Here is a 16,707-nt window from a genome sequence, read left to right on the forward strand (position 1 = left end):
GAAAGTTGGTAAGTATGCACTTGACCATTTAAGGGCTACTGCATGTTGTAGTCATCTACCATGTCCCAAATCAACAGAGTGCTCAAGGCTTTTACTCCAGTTTCTTCCCGGTGCCCAATGAAGATGGTTTCTTCCAGCCTATGTTGAACTTGCTTCTTGTTTCCAATGCTCTCTTTTGGCCTGTAAATAGGCTACACGTGTCTTCACCAAAGTCATGGCCTCTTTGGTGGTGCTTCTGCATTATCAGGGCATGTGGACTCAACCTTGGAAGCATATTTGGAATGCCCCATAGTTCTGTGTTTATAAAATAGGTCTCTTGAGAATCTCATTCTTTTATCTCCAGATTGTTGCCTCCCTGGGGTTGGGGATACACCTCTTACATTTAATGGTAGAGAAACCCTTCTAAGTTCCAGTGTGGCAGGTAGCCATTTTAGATGCCAGTACCCAGGAATGGCTTATGGGTTTTCTACATCACCACACCATGGTATATAGTCTGCTCAGAGTTCTTATTATTTATCAGTGTCCTGGAAACAGTGGCATCCTGAGCACTGGAAAATTCTTCCCTAAGAACCAGGCAGTCTTGTGCAAGGCAGATAGTTCCATAATGTTGGCTTATCTGAACCATCAATGGGGCATGTGCAGCTCTCAGGCCATGAGAAAAGCATCATGCATATTGCATTGGACAGAGTTGTTTGTTCCAGTCATCTCAGTGACCTGTATTCTGGGGTTGGACAACTAGAAGGCAGACTTCCTAAGCTGTCAGCACTTGGACCACCTTGGGCCTTCCATCTAATTTTTTGAGATCCTGTGCAGATCTAGGGTCTAATCTCTATTGAGTTTGAGACAATAGAATGTAAGTGTGAGACTGGACAAATGACAGGACTGAGATAATGCAGTTATGATTAACATATTAGGTACTTTACAATCGCTATACACAGTAACTATATTAGATTACCTGGATAGGCTCATTTATAGGATTGTCATTTACCAATGTTAAAATAATAAATGAACTGCAGTAGTCAGTCTAGGTGGTACTAATTATAGAACGATCATACCACTAATCTCATAAACGTCATTCTGACAATGTCAGTTTCATAATGGAGTGAAACATAATAATATATATTGTTAAGCATGATCAATTGATATAATAATCATTGAAGTATATCAAGTAGCGGGGCATAGCAAATATTTTTGCTATTTTAATTCACTTTTGATTCACTTTATTTGTTTTATATTTCGCTATTACATTTGGAGGGATTATATTCTCTTTTTAAAGTATAATCAATAAAGATTTACATTTTATAATAAAGAAGATCGCTGAGTGCCTCTGCAAGCACATTTTCTCTATTTTTCCTCCTTTCTGATACTAGAATTTTTGTGCAGTGAGTGCACCATCCAGTACTAATAGGTTATATGTGATCAATAATTGTGTACTATCTGGTTATTATAATAGCGATCACCTGGTGCAGTGGTATTTTCTCTCTTAGATCTAGGGTCTTGTTGACACAGTTATTTATAGAGCATACTGCAAGCGTGGAAGCACACATCTTTTCTATCATAGGGTTTGGAAATATTATCTGGCCTGATGCAAGGATTTGAGTTTTCTTCTTTTTATCTAGAGGTTCCTGGGAAGGTTAGAGAGCTGCCTATGTGGCCCCTGACATGTATCAATTTGCCTATCACTGCTTTAGGATTAAAATCAACATTAATAAGTTATATTATATGTTATGTACTATGAAGCAAAATAAGGTACTTGTTAGGGAACACACAGAAGTGGTAGGATTTTCACAATCTGTCAGATTTAACTCTACCCAGCACAGAGGCACGGAGTCTTAAAGTGGCAAAGGTTTTCGCCAGGGGACACCCCCAAGGAGGTTTGGTCTTTGCTGCTAGCACCACGCAGGTTGCAATTGTCCAGATGGGTACCAGGCGTGACTGATAAGTGAGATGGGTGTTCACTGGCAAGAGGAGATATCAGAGAAGCAGAGTAGATCCGATGTCAGGAAGCTGGTAATTGAAGAAGGATATAGGATGCTGGTGACAAGGATAGCTGGAACGGCACCAGATACTGGATACCAGAATTAGCTGAGAAGTATAGCACACTGGATACCAGGATTTGCTGAGAAACACATGTTACAGGATAAGCTGAGAAGCATCAGTTGCAGGATACCAGGATGAGCTGAGAAGCATAGAACGCTGGATACAAGGATTTGCTGAGAAGCACCGGATTCCAGGATTACACAAGGCTGCTTAATGCCAGGACTCTCAAAAAAAATAGGAAAACAGGAGCCAAAATGATCGAGCAACAGCAGGCTAACAGGACATGAAGATCTGCCCCCATATTGGCAGAACAGGTGCTTTAAATAGGAGCCAGAATGAGGGGGGAGTGGAAACCAGTAAGCCAATGCAAGGAAATAGGAGAAGATAAAAGACGGGAGAGCGCATGAGCACTTCCGCAATCTAAGATGGCAGCCGCCATCAGAAGGAGAGAGGCCCGACGGAAGAGGTCTGGAAGCGGGAGGGTCCGGCGTGTGGCAGTACTTCAATAACAAACGTGCTTATACTCAAGGGAATCTGCCAGATATGCTGTGTGTTCTGTCATTTAGGGAAAAAGACATTTAAAAAGAAAACTGTGTTGGAGACGGTGCTTCTCTGTTTTTCAATGGGGCAGTGTAAAGCTAGCACTTGGCTTGCAGTCTCCTATGTAACAGATGGTATCTGGGCTGAGTGCAGATCGGTGGATTCATATACAGGCGCAAGCATAAATTACATACTCTTTTACATAACTTTGCATGGGGCTATATTATGTAATAATGATGAAGGTTTGAAATGCTAATAATAAATATTTGACAGAACTGCAGTGGAGTGTCAGAGTAATAGTGAACAGTATGTTTTACTTTCATGCTTCATATTTGAAAATACATTTTTTGAGATTTTGGTGTTTAACCATTCCTATGCAAGTATGCTTGCTTTGTGTCATCTGGTGGAGACTTTTAGGCTGTATCCTAATTTAAATGATTGTCCATCCCTGTCTTACTGAATCAAATAAACGTATAAATGTAATGTTTTGCGACCATATTAGAATTTGTTGTGTAATTCCTTCCAGTGTTGTTAAACCCATTTAACAATTCATTCAATCTACTATATAAATGCCTAGTGGCGTGTGTGGGGAAAAAAAAACCAAGCTGCAACGCCACCTGCTGGGCAGAGTTATACACTGACCTATATATTTCTTGAAGGAGAAGTGACAGTTGGGAGTGGTTGGTGGTTACCGGGGGTGACAGTGGGGAGTTTTTAACACCTTAAGTAGCTTGATGAAGGATGTGGCGATGAAGATGAAGGATGAGGTGATGGAGAAAAATGATGAGGTGGTGACATGTGGACAAAACCACGTTAAAAAAGGGCGCTTGCATCGGGAAGTAACGCTCTTCCCCTGAGGAGGAACCTTTTTAACACCTTAAGTAGCTTGATTTGACTAGAATGCATGAGTATCATGCACGGGTTAACTTGTTCACAATAAAAAGCCTTTGAACACAATGTCACCTCCTGCGCTTTTTTTCTCTTTGTCAAACACGTTCTGTTTATAGCAAATGCATTAGAGAGTGGGGTATTTTTCTCTGTAAATCAATTATGTTTAATGGAAGCATTTGTTATTTTTTGCCATTTATAAGCATTCAGTATAGTTTTCTTTGTCACTGTTTGTGGTGTTGTAGTTAATGTTTGTGACTTTGAATTCTTAAGGGAGAGGTTTCATTTAATCAGTAAAGGAAGACCTTTATCTGCATGGTTATTTAGGGAGAATTTACTCTTCCTGAATACTATTATATTTTTGCCAGCATCAAACAGTGTTTAGAAGGAAGCATTTGTGATAGACAGCCCTCAGCCCTTCCCGTACATGCTGCCTCTGGCATGATCAGCTCCACATGAGAGAGTTCTATATTACATTAGACCCAGCTTGGATCCAGATAGACAGCTAAAACTTGCAACTTCAATAATAAGGAAAAATGAATAGATGTGAGCTAACTAGTTAATCATTAGAACTACATTAGTCTGATCTGGAGGCATGGCTTAACAGCTGAATTACACAACAGATCATCTACCCAGTGCAATGTGGTGTAGCTAATATAATCATCAGATATTGGGGTTCCATCACTTGCTGAACAATCTAACTATTCAATCTTATTGACCAATATTTGTGCTCTAGAGCAATTCTTTAGTGGTGTTTACTGCTATCAAAGCTCAAGACCTACTCATCCACCATGCATCTGTGTCGCATCTGCTACCTCATTAAGGCCCAGCCACGCAGAGTACCATTGCTTGGCCAGGCTTCTTGATAAGGTAATCGAGTGTGTCCAATTCACTTCAATATTCTATTTCATCTAAGGATTGGACCCTGTGGATCTGATGACTCCTGCCCCTACCCCCATGTGCCCAGAAGCTCAGGGCCTGGTAGCCCAATTCAATAAACTATATAGCACAATTCAGGGCTTAAAGCAAGAAACACCATAAGTTTCCACATAACAATATAAATCCAGGACCATATAGTTTCCATTAAGGGATGCAACAGTGGCTTTCACCACCATTAGCGACCTGTACAGCCTGGAAACTGATAAGCTGCCATTATCCACCACATGTGGCTTATAAATAGACCCCACTTAAGTTGAATAGGAGCTCCGGTGGTACAGTATTACACTCCCAGGTATAAAATCTATTCATTCAAATATCCAGTGGAGGCCACAAGTAGAGCAATATAGCAACTACATCAACTTACGTGGTCCGTTGTGGGACCTTGACATTTCCCACCACATCTAGGATCTGAAGCCTACTCAGCCAACTAGACATGTCACCAGGTCCTGTATTCTTTGCTGTAATACTAATACCTGCCCCCCCCCCCTCAAAGGCCTTTATAGCGTCTCCCTATTTCTCGTAAGAAATAAATACCCTACGCCATGGTCGAAGTCACAAACATTGGTAAATTAGTCATTAGTGTCAGAGGTACAGTTAACTGCATCTGCAGACAAATTTCAAATCCACTTTAGTCTACTGAGAACACAGTTTGGGCTCATTAATGAACTCTTACCAAGAATCAAACAACTGGCCTGGTGAACCTCATTAATTTCCGCTAATTCTAAGACCTAAAACCTACTCAACCACCAGGGACACATGCAGCTTGTTTGCAAAATATTAATTAATCTCTTTGACTTACCTAGGCCATGGTGGGCCTCAATACTTCCGCCACTTCTAGACCCTAGAGCCTATGCCTATTCCGCTTTCGGTTCACTCAAACTGGCCCTTCAGCCCACAAAATAATACCATTATCTCCACTGGAGTCCACCCAGAATCTCAATTGACATAAATAAAATGGTCCATATTATTACATTAGTAAACAGCTAACTTTGCAGCTAGTGCTCAAAGCTACCACAAATGAATCACTGTGCTCAAGGAACTTCACCTGGTATGCCTCCAGAGATCCTTTGGCAAATGCATTCTGCATTCATCAAAAACATGGTCAGCGGCCATCTAGTCTATGGGATCCCATTGTGAGTTTGTTAGTGTCCTTGTTCTCAACCTGTGGCTGCACTACTACCACACCTAATAAAACCTCCCCCATTCTTTCTCTGGGCACAGCAGAAGATCTTCTTAAAACCTCTTCACCTCCCCACAGACTTCAATTTATAACTTGATAAATCTCTTGGTATCCCATTAATCCTCAAGACAAGCTCAGGTGCTGCTATAGATGGCCTTATTCATTATATTTAGAACAGTTCCCCTTCTAATGTTGACAGTACTGAAGCCCTTACTCCAGCCCTGTACTACTTTGTGGTTCCACTTACTTATATTAGTCCTCCAGTCTGCCTTTCCTCTGTGGACACAGTCTCTTACAATCTTAAAATATATTAAGCCTCCCTAGATTATAAATCAAATCTGTACTACAACTGAGAGAATCCTCCTTAAGGACTTATGTTTAACTCTAACAATATTTGTGCTAAATACCTGCTAAGTCCTATGAATGAATTTAGCTATTCGGGTTCTAACTCTGGGATAGATGCTATTCTGCATGTAATCCAATTTACACCTTTGAAACCCCAGTCTATGTAATCAACAAATGACATGCTACACATAGCAGAATATACCTCACACAGGAATGTGTCTTATACACAAAAACTCATTGCAGCCAAAGCTTGCACAATTCTTCAAAAACCAGGAACGCAGTGATCTATCTCTCTCACAATCCAACCAAAATCAGAGCAACCCATTGTGCCCTGAACCTGGCTCTGAGGAGGATCTTATGGAAAACATGAAGATTCTTGTGATCACTCATCTTTTGTACAGAATAACCACTTTTCAACTAGAACTTCCCTCTGCCATAGCAGATTTTAAAACCAAGCTGACAGTCATTGGCAAGTGGATATATGCCCTCAAAGCCAATGTATACAAAATATACAGTTTCAGGATGAAAACCTAACTTCACTGCATTCTGAAACAGCTTGGGTTAAAGATGTTAAGCTGGAAGACATAGAAAATAAGGAATACGAAATGTCCGAATCAAGCATGCACCGCAACGCATTGACATATCATCATTCCTAATGTCTCTAATTGGCTCCTTCCAGGTACTGCTAATGAATATTTGTTTCTGGACAGGGCCCATAAACCAAAAGTTCCAGCAGATCAACCTTAAAGAGATATGATTGTATGCTTCCACTACTATGTCACAAAGCAAAAATCTATGGCTGCTACCTGTAACACCCATCTGATCCCTTTGAAAATGATTAATTTGCACATTTTTAATTACCTGGTTCCCTTCACAAAAAGAAGAGACATGCTTCCTATTACGAAATCTCTATAAAACCACAAAATCAAGTATTCTTGGGGTATCCCGTTCCAACTTCAAGTTTCTAACGGTGGCATAATACTGTCTCTAAAAACTTTTAACAAAGATCAAAATATGTCTTTATGTCTTGATCTTTGTGATCCACCTCAACCAGCATCCCCAAATGACCGAGACCGTCTCTCCCAAAAACAAGGTTCACACCCAAAATTGGCAAACTGAAAGAGGGTCCATTAATGTATAAGTGAAAGTACCAACATCCGTCTACAATGAGAACTCTCTCAGACTCTATATCATGAGCTTAGTGAATAACACCCTCATTCTGTGTCTACACTGTTCTTTCATTTTATTAAGCTTTAATCTAAGATTATATTATTTATTTTACTATCAGAGTAAATCTTTGTTAACTAGGTTACTTCAGACTTGAATCTTTTAAATATGTTTAAGCCCACACTAAATATACTACCCCTAGCAATGATTCCTGAACTTTTTACTAGACTTAAACCTTATGCTTCCCTTTTGGGCTCTAGAATTACTTGCCTCACATCCCTGTACTCTCTTGTGAACCCTGTTGTTTTGTACTCCTGTTTTGTGGTATAACAAACCTGTAAAACTACAATCCTTTGTACAAAGTTTTTTGCTTTTTATTTGTACAATTGTTTTTGGTTGTAACATTTATTTTTTTTTCAATAAAAAAAAAAGCAAAGTAATATCGTCCTCTTGCAGGAAACCCACTTCCATGACCAACACCCATCACTGACAGCTAAGTAATTTACACAACCTTTCTTTGCCTTGACCAAGAGTAAGCTTAGAGCCTTCACAAGCATTTAAAAGACGGGCTAGGCAGTTTAAGATTTTAAGAATCATCCATTCTATCTCTCATCTCATTTCATTTAAATGCACTTCTCTCCCAGCATTAAATCTGGGAAGACATTGAGTCATATGTAAACATGATATTGATTTCAACCATTCTGTGACTGCCCATACATCTAAGACCCTTTTCTTTATATTTACATTTTTACATATATAGCCTGTTGTTATGGTCCCATAACTTACTTCCCACCACTGCAAAATTCTGCCCTTAGTGAAACAATCCTTAGTTCCATCCAGGTAAAAGTCCAATATCTTTCTCAACCTGGGTCAATAAGATGATTTCTAAATAATCTGACTATCCTGGGTTACTTGCCTGACATTCCTGAACTCCAATCTACATTCCAGCTTTCCAAACTGTTAAAAAAAACACTTAAACCAATGTCTTTAAATTTGAGACTTCTAAGAGTGTTTTGCTAATCGCATCTGCACACACTCCACTCTTGAATCCTTGTGTCTTTTTAACTCCCCCTCAAGAGGATTTATCTCACCACTTTACATCTACCTGATAAAGACCCGATACCTGATGAACACTTGTAAAATATAAAACTGAAGCTTGATGGTGGTGCTGCCTCTTGATCTCAGTGATTGGACCATAGTCAGACAAAAATTGGTGAAAAGCTCTCTCTGTGTGCGCATCATGTATATAAATTATGCTACAAGTGGTATATGATTACCTCCAGAATCCATTTATTCTCTCGATCTTCCTCTAAGCTATGTTGGAGATAATAGGCATAAACAATCGTGAGATACCCCGGTGCGACAAGGGGGAGAGAGAGGGGAAAAGAGAGGGCTAAGAAACGCCAAAAAAAAATACATGAAGGACAAAATAATATTAAACCAAGTAAACCAGCCGGCGTACTTGTATTTATAACAGGTATAATACCTGAATAGCTCAATCAGCAAAAGATAAATCGTGTAGATGTAGACAGATAGGATTGAACCGAATCTGGGCACAGTCTTTAAGCCTAATGCCTTGTGTAGGCAGTGGTTGGCTCCTAATGTTCAAGCCAGCCGGCTCGATCCCTAAATGGATATGAACAGTTAGGAGTGGTTACTAATTGTAACCCTACAGGAAACAGTATGTCAAATAATGGGAGACATAGTACCTGGATGTCCGTGTGCAAGATTTGTACTTGTAAGCCAAGATGTACGGTATAAACAATCCTGGAGCAAGTGGTAACAGAGAAATAGAAATGTATAGTCCCGTAAGGTAGCTCGAACTTAGGGATCAAATGTCTTGTTTCCAGAAGTATGTAAAACCGAAAGGGTCTGTAAAGTGCTTGTATGGGCTGAATGTCCGTGAACCGGACTGGCAGAAAATGTAATAAACCCGTAACCCGGTGTCCGGAAATGCCGCTAGAAAGTATATGGTGAGAGACGAGGGCAGTGCACTTACCCTATCCGAGAGACCATCCTCTGGGTGTCCGGTTTCTTTGCTTGTCCTCCTGATCCGTACCTCGCGCAAGGCGATCCCACCGGAAGTGTGGGGAATTGGAAGGCCGGCTTGTAGCGCATGCGCACTGGAGGAAACAGTAACAGAGCACCGCAGAGTGGAAAAGTTTGCCTTTACAAGCATATATGCGCGTACCAGATATGGATTATAATCCGCCTATCTGTATATTGTGTATATATACAGTATCTGTATATATCTCCACTGTGGAGCTATCTGAATGACCAAGAAGTAGTATTCACAGACAAGTTGCTACATATTATTATCTGAGACCACGTGTCGACTATGATAGATTCTATATACAACTTAATATGCAGAAAGGCGCATTATCGTATATATCTAGTACGCGCATATATGTTTACACGCTGGGTGATCAGTGCTGTCACCATTTAGAACTATACACCTTCTCTGGTTTTTCTGTATCGCTTGCTTGGTGTCTGGAGCCCTATAATTCTGAAGCTACATAGCCGGGAATCCTTACGTACTTAGCACGCTTATAATCTCATACATTATTTGTGATATTTCTCAAATATTACACCAGAACGTGCCGTTATTCTTTTCCTTCTTCCAAGATTTTTTTAACCATCTGGTTAAAAAAATTATCTGATTTAACTTGTCTTTGAAGCGAATTATAAGCACCTTTCCACAGCTAACTGGGTTTGTCTGCAGAAGAAGATTGATTAAGTAGAACACCTGCAGAGATGTCCTTTCTAAAGGCAAGGTGGGAGTGTCACCTGTAAATCAAGCTATAACTCTGAGAAAAGTGTAAAGTTTAAAAACCTGTCTTTTTCATTGTTCAATGCGACTGATGCTAGATAGTGGCCGGTGTCTAGACAGGACTCTCTCTAGTCAGTGTTAGGTTTCCTGGTGTCATCCTGATGAAAAGTGTGCTATTTATCTGTGAAGTGAACAATAAAAGCACCATTTTTTCAGCAGTTTGTTAGTGTATGCATCACCAGAAATGTGCCCATGTCACAAGTGGTGTCAGAGTTGCAGGAAGTGACCGAACATAAATTATACTCAAAGCAATGAATGGCAATGATGCTATTTCCTTCTTTTGGATATCTGTAGAGTGTGTACAGAGTTACAATCTTTTCAGCAGATGGTTATGAGAGATGCAGATCTGATGGTAAATCATGTAGGCGTGTACCTATGAATCGGCATGCTCATCGGGTCTTTCAGTCAATGGTAAAAATCGTTACAGAAATCGCATCTGAAGTCAGATTACATAAGTGTGTATGTACCCAGTTTAACATATCAACATATGGCTGATGAAAAAAAACTGCTACATACCTGTTAATACACTGCACCCACTCAGTGACACCAGAAACCATAAATGGAGGACCGTATAGGGACAATTTCTTAGGATCTAAGGCACATGCCATAAGTCCCTGTAAATTTATGTGCATGTCAAATGCAAAACTAATATTTTGTTATATAGCTTAAACATTTTAAAAACATTCAACAGTTTTATCATTGTATATTTTTCTTATTTTACTAATGTGTGTTTACATGCAGTGTGCAACAAAAAAAACATATTCAGTCCCTGGATACTGATATTTGATGGTGGTTTCCATGTACATTGTACTGTAATAGCATTTGTGGCAGTAGATATTCTGTTAGGAATCCACCTCTCTAGGGTAACTGTTGCTCTAATAGGAATAGGATAAAGGGGAAGAAGACTGGAAAGAGAGGAGGGGGGCCTTTAAAGTTGGTAAGGGACTCTCTTTGTGAGTGCATATCACCCTTTCACACCCGGGCTGGCATATTATAGTCCTTAAAATGCGTTCAGTGACCCTGGAATTGATTTATGTCAAAAGCTCCCCCACCACTTTGGTTTCCCTGGGTTTCAGTGGAAGAAAGCTGCCTCTTTTCACCCGTTTCCAAGGCGACCTCTGGGAGCTGAGCATCCGAGAACAATTTGGCCGAGGTGAGAAATGGTCTGAAAATCGGTGGGAATGGATGCAAGAAAGGATACCTCTTACATTCCTTATGGAAAGCTTTAAAAGAGTTTATGGCTTTCTTTGTGAAGCTTGGTGTGTCCTAGATTTGCCGATATTTATTTGGTTCTGTGACAAATAGCAAGGTGCTCAACACTTAAGTTGGTTGTACAATATTTCTGCTCTCAGCAAGGAGAAATACTTGTTTAATTAGCACATTGTTTGAGATGAAAAGAGCCCAAGGAATGGTGTGAATATAAAGTAGCAGAAGTGATGTAGAATAACGCTAATCCAACAGAACATCTGCTTTGTATGTTAGCACATAGACTTTATAGTTAGCAAAAGCAAAGTTAATAAAAATCATGCACTTTTATATTGGTATATTAAATAAATAAAAAATACCTTGTTTATTTTCCTTCACAAATTAAAGCAGCAATTAGATAATGTTTGATTTGCAGTTTCACTTAAATATTATTAAATAATTCAAATAGTTCCTCTTCTTACAAAATCCCCCAAAGCAGTGGAGCTGTTTTTTACTGGCATCTAATAACCCTTGTTATTTAATAAAGAATATATGTTTGTTTTCTTACTGGAAAAAATATAGTCAAAATTTCATCAAAATGTTTGATATTGCTTTCACTTAAGCTACATAAGACATTTGCTTCATTTTGGGATGTCCAATGCCATAATTAATAGATAATTAGCAGAAGAGAGTACAAGAGGTGGATGGTTTTCACCCCATACATAAACATTATAGAGTGTAGAATATGTGTCAAGTTTATATAGTCACAACCTGTCAATGAAATTTCCAGTAACATGTACATCACAATGTGGATGACATAGTGTTTGTTAGTCTGCAATTAAAATATGGACTGATAGGTGCAAATATCTGAAATCCATTCAGAGACTTAAGTCTTCCTTGAATGCTGGAAATGTTTTCTATTGATTGAAGCTATTTCATACTGAAGAGCACGGCCATAGCTAGCATTGGAGCAAGAATGTGATGGATTATTAGTAGAGATGCTCAGGCTCAGTTCCCCGAGAATCGGACACACCTGAACTTAGCAGACCCGATTACCGAGCCGGCTCGTTACTTTTGCGCGCCCTCGGAATTGAAAATGAGGCAAAACGTCATTGTTACGTCGTCGGATCTCGCCAGTTTTGGATTCTATAAGTATACCACCCTCCACGGCGATCCAGCGCCATTTCTCAGAGGGACACAGAAGGGGTAGCACGGTTCTTGGCAGTCTTTAGTGCAGTTGGGCAGCATCATAGGTAGAAAAGAAAGAGGAGGTGTAGCAGTGTTCTTCAAAGTCTCCAGTGGCATTCAGGAGAGTTCCGTTGCTAATTGTCATTGCTGAAATAGAAATAATAGGGCTGGCAGTGTTGTTCTTAATCTGCAGTCACATTGTACTGTGTTATCAAAATGGATTCACATCAGTACACAGAAGACCAGGAGCACCAAGCAGCTGCTGGCACCAGTCTTGATGATAGTAATCCCTCTACTTCATCTGCTAAAGCCTATGTTAAAGTGCATAGTGGTTTTAAGTCATGGAAACAAAAATGTTCCAAAACACGTTTTACTTGGGTCAAGAAAAAAAGACCTGTAATCCAGGCAAAGTTATCTGCAGAAAAAAATAAAATTGCCAAAATGCCATTCTACACACGCAGTGGCAAGGAAAGAATGAGGCCTACGCCTTTCTCTATAAGTGCTAGTTCTGCAACTGTCACTGAGGTATCTTCTTGAAAGGTCAGTCATGACCATGCAAGACCTTGGTGTCCAAATACTTTTACGTGTAAAAGCCGAGCCTTGAAGAAAACCGTAAAGCATTAGAGGAAAATGTATGTTCAGATTCAGAAATGACACAAATCCCTGAGGAGAGTCTATCCACGAGTTCTAGATGTAATCCTGACCTTTCTGATAGTGTACCCATAAAGAAGGCCCCTTTCAGCATTTCTGTAGATGTGTGCATGAACAGCCCAAGTGTAGCCAGTGATCCACTTTGGAATTGCAACAGGATGAGGGGGATATTTGCGTAGCTGACAATGGCGCTAATGAAAATGTTGATGAGGTTGATGTTGATTGTGCAAGTCCTGCACCAGTGGAAGCAGTTCTTGCATGTGATAAGAAGGACGCCATTGTCATGCTTGGGCATAAGACCAAAAAAAAAATCCACCTCTTATGTGTGGAATTATTTTTACCCATATCCTGATATAGTTGTCTAGCTATTTGTAGCGTTTGTACCACATCCATGTTACACCATTTGAAGCGAGTTCATGGTAAGCTGTTGGGAAACTTGGAAACTTATGCTAAAAAAATAACAACAAGCAGCCCATCATCAGCTAGGTCTCTTCTCTCACCTACATCCCGATGCCTGCAATTTACACCCACAACACTGTCCTCATCAATATCCTCAGTAGCGATCGGAGTTAGTTCTGCATCCAAATTGCATCTCAAGAATTCTTGAGCGTTGGTCCCACTGCTGCTGCTCCTGTTGCTGGGGGTGAATCTTCATCCCAGAAGCAGACCAAGGAGAAGACTACTAGTAGTTTACAACAATTGACTGTTAAACAATCCTTTGCAAGAGGAAGCAAGTATGAAAGCTGTCACCCAGGCGCAAAGTGGATCACAGACGCCATGGCGACTATGCTAGTTTTAGATCTGCGTCCAATATCCACTATTAATACAGCTGGTTTTAGACAAATACTTGAGGTCTTGTGTCCCCGTTACCAAATTCCATCACAACACAATTTTTACTAGAAAAGCTATTTCTCACCTCTACCAGAAGGCTTGTAAAAATGTAATTATTGGGTTACAAAATGCCATTCTACCCACTGTACACTTAACCACAGATATGTGGACAAGCGGAACTGAGCAAACTAAAGATTATATGACTGCGTCAGCCCACTGGGTTGGTGATTCGCCTTAACCAGCAGGAACAGCAGCAGCATGTACCCAAGTACGTCACATTTTTCAGAGGCAGGCTACTCTGTGTATAACTGGCTTCAGTAAGGCATCCAGCTGACAATCTGTTACAAAAAAGTTATGTCATTGCAACATGGCTTATCCCACTTGGACTCTCCTCAGGATATGTCATTTCTGATAACGCCACCAATATTGTCAGAGCATTACATCTGGGTGAATTCCATCACATTTCCTGTTTTGCTCACACAATAAGCTTGGTGGTGCAGAGCTTTTTAAAAAATGACAGGGACATGCAGGAGATGCTGTCTGTGGCCCGTAAAATATCTGGACATTTCCGGAATTCGGCAACAGCATGTAGGAGATTGCAGCAGCTACATGAGCAATTTAATTTGCCCTGCCACCAACTGAAGCAAGAGGTGGTGACAAGGTGCAATTCCACCCTGTATATGCTTCTGCATATGGAGAAACAGCGAAAAGCCATCCACGCTTACTCCACAAGCCATGACATTGGGAAAGGAGGGGGGAGGTATTTTACTCAAGCGCAGTGGAGAATACTTTCCGTGTTGTGCAAGGTGCTAAAACCATTTGAAGTAGTCACCTGTGAAGTGAGTTCAGACACTGCTAGCTTGAGTCAAGTGATTCCCTTAATTAGACTTTTGGAAAAGCAGCTTGAGAAACTGAAGGAGGAGATTAAACAAAACAATTACGCTAAGTATGTTGGACTTGTAGATCAAGTACTTTATTTGCTTCACCAGGATCCAAGAGTTATCAAAATCTTGAAATCGGATCACTACATTGTGGCAACTGTGCTTGATCCTAGGTTTGAGAGCTATGTCTTCTCTTTGTTTTCAACTGACCCAGATCTGATGAGATGCAAGGAGCTCCTGGTGAGCAAGATGACCGCTCATGTGTTACGTGACAGGATGGTGTTTCCTCCTTCAGTTTCTCAGTCAGCTGCTGTTAGGAAAAAAAACTCAGCTTTCCCAAGAGACCCAGGGATGATGCAGATGACTCAGCACAACATTATGACATCTGGTCTTGTCTACTGTAAAAGAATTGACCAAAGTTAGTGACACCTCTGCTCTAACTCCACCTGATCCTACTATCAACTATCAACATCCAAAGAATGGTGGAGAATTATTTTAAATTTTTTTGAATGGTATAAAGACAACAGTTTTATTAACAAAAAACAACGTTGCTTGCAGAAGTAATGTAAGCATGGATGTCTAAATAGACGTATATATGTATTGACTTCCATTTTTCTGCTGTTTCATCAGTGTTGCACAAAGTGTTTGTAATCTGCACTTTACGTCAAAGGTACCTAACTGTATTATAATTTTTTGTGAATTGGGGCTGATCGAAGCTCAATGACGAACGTGCTTTTTGCTGTGAATTACAATGGCTCTTTTTAGTGCATTATCTGGCACCCTGGATTGGTCTGGGCCTGATAAAAGCATGCATCCCGGGGGGTGGGGTCAGCGATCGTTGCCATGCATTAGCTGTAGAATTACCACAGTTGTCCAAGGAACGTGTGGCGTGATCAAATCAACCATAACTGATTTTATGATCCAAGGACAATTCCATCTTACACCACTTTTCTTTTCTGCTACTGCTGTGTGGCAATGTTTCCTAGATGTGCTATGAAGTGCCGTGTGTTTGAGTCATTGCTCTGTTGCTTAGCATCCAGCCAGGTTGGTGGAGGTCTTTGTTTGAAAGTGTATGAAAATAATATTGTGACCTGTGAGGTGGTCAAATTTTACTGCAAATGACTTGAAATTAGTATTATTGTGGTTAATAATAATTTAGGGGGAAAAAAGCAAAATTATGTGATTTTTAGAAAAAAAATATGGTTCCAAAATCAAAACCAAAACACGAAGTTAATCCAGATCCAATACCAAAAGCAGAACACGGGGCTCAGTGAACATCTTTAATTATTAGCTGTGTTGTTTTCTCATACCTTTTCCCAATAAGTATGCACTATTTAGACATGATACTGCTCCCACATGACACTACTGCTCTATTAAATCATATAAGTACCAAAATGTAGTGAAGTAACTGTATAATTTCCAGGGACAGCCTGGAGTTTAAATATTAATCTCTGGATATGTTTATGCCCCTGGAAATATCCCTTTTTTTCAGTATTGATCAAATATACAATACAATTTATCTTTTTCTGCACCCTAGATGCTATTCTTTCTATCTGTCCTTTTTCTCTAGGCCTTGTAAGTCAAGACTTGCTCTATTGTTGAAGCTACATAAAACTGAGAAAGTGTATTGTAGCCAAGTTTTGTAAACATGCATGATGGGAAATGTAGTGCTCTAATGCATTGTCCCATGTGATGTGCCTAGATATATCCCCCTAGAAATTATTTTAAAATGTTGGCAACCATGGAATTACAGTTTTCTAGTCAAGTTGAAGGAAGCTAACTAACTAGCTGATTATTTGCATGTTTGGTGTACTGATTCTTGAAATACACATACTGGCTGAGCATCAAAGGAATTGTGCGCTTTAGACTGTCACAGGGTGCTCATCTAGGTGATAATTGTTCATCTTCACGCCTTGTCTTATTTTTGTTGTTTTTGTTGGTGCCTTTCTTCAATGGTTTCATATATTGTTCAAAGACTGTATCTGGAATTTCTATATTATGCTTTGCTTGTTTGCTATACCTTTGTCTGTTGTTTAGAATGG

General features: G+C 39.9%; 1 protein-coding gene across 3 annotated transcripts in view; it reads left to right on the top strand.

Annotated features, from left to right (window-relative positions):
- The window catches only part of LOC142099271 (glyoxal reductase-like), a 125,611-nt gene that overhangs the window by 6,133 nt on the left and 102,771 nt on the right, over window positions 1-16,707 (top strand). The window lies entirely within an intron of this gene.

This window comes from Mixophyes fleayi, chromosome 8 (genome assembly GCF_038048845.1).
Source record: "Mixophyes fleayi isolate aMixFle1 chromosome 8, aMixFle1.hap1, whole genome shotgun sequence".
NCBI lineage: Eukaryota > Metazoa > Chordata > Amphibia > Anura > Limnodynastidae > Mixophyes > Mixophyes fleayi.